Source organism: Austrofundulus limnaeus, unplaced genomic scaffold (genome assembly GCF_001266775.1).
Source record: "Austrofundulus limnaeus strain Quisiro unplaced genomic scaffold, Austrofundulus_limnaeus-1.0 Scaffold1721, whole genome shotgun sequence".
In the NCBI taxonomy this organism is placed as follows: domain Eukaryota; kingdom Metazoa; phylum Chordata; class Actinopteri; order Cyprinodontiformes; family Rivulidae; genus Austrofundulus; species Austrofundulus limnaeus.
The window spans coordinates 42,956-44,231 of NW_013954123.1; positions in this window are offsets into that span (position 1 = coordinate 42,956).

Here is a 1,276-nt window from a genome sequence, read left to right on the forward strand (position 1 = left end):
GTCCTGCATCTGGGGTTCTAACCACTCAAGCTCAATTCTTGACCATAGACGAGGGTAGGAACGTAGACCGACCAGTAAACCAAGAGCTTCACCTTCTGGCTCAGCACTCTCTTCACCATGACAGACCGGTACAACGTCCACATCACTGCAGACACAGCACCAATCCACCTGTTGATCTCCTGCTCCATTCTTCCCTCATTCATGAACAAGACCTGAGATACTTAAACTCCTCCACTTGGGGCAGGACCTCCTCCCTGACCTGGAGGCGGCACACTACCAGTTTCCGGCTCAAGACCATGGTCTGGGATTTGGAGGCACTGATCCTCATCCCATCTGAACCACTCCAGTGAGAGCTGGAGATCAGGATCTGATGAAGCCAACAGGACCACATCATCCACAAAAAGCAGAGATGTGATCCTAAGGTCACCAAAAAGGATCRCCTCAACACCTRGGCTGCTCCTAGAAATTCTGTCCAGAAAAGTTATGAACAGAATCAGTGACAAAGGACAACCTTGGTGGAGTCCAACTATATCTAGTCTGAACCTCTCAACCTCACACACCAGCTCAGGCTCCTCCCCCACCAAAGAGCTTCTGTAAGATCAGACCGCCAAGGTCCTCACCTTCAACCACTGTCCATCACACATTGTACCTGGCCCCTACGGCCCCTCCCACAGGTGGTGAGCCCATGGGAAGGGGGGCCCACGTCTKCTCTTCAGGCTGTGCCCGGCCACCAGGTGTTTTAAGGCTAATTATGAATTCAGCAGTGACCCCCGCAGCACTGAAAGGAAGAAGTGTGTACAGAAAAGGGATGGAATTCAAAGACTTTTAAGACTCTTTAATGACCTGTAGGAACCCTGTGTAATCTGATATTAATTTATTGTTAATAAAAGTGTTTTGAGTTCACATTTGAATCTTTATTATGTTGATAAAACTCAGTTGAAAGTGAAAATAATGTGAATGTCACGACAACATCTGTAGATCTGAAGCATGGAGTACATTGTCCCATGTGCTGTGTGATACGCTCATGRAGGACTTTTTAAACATTTTTAACTCAAAGTTTTCACAAACATTGTCCTGAGTCAGAAACTGTTGTTGGAAGATTTTAAATCTGTTCAAACTGAATCAGATCTTCAGTCTGGATGTCCTCTGTGTGTTGGAGGCTTTATTTCTGCTGGCTCTGAGGATCCTGAACGCTGACTCTCAGATTAATGTGGTCTGTGTGTGTGTGTGTGTGTGTGTGTGTGTGTGTGTGTGTGTGTGTGTGTGTGTGTGTGTG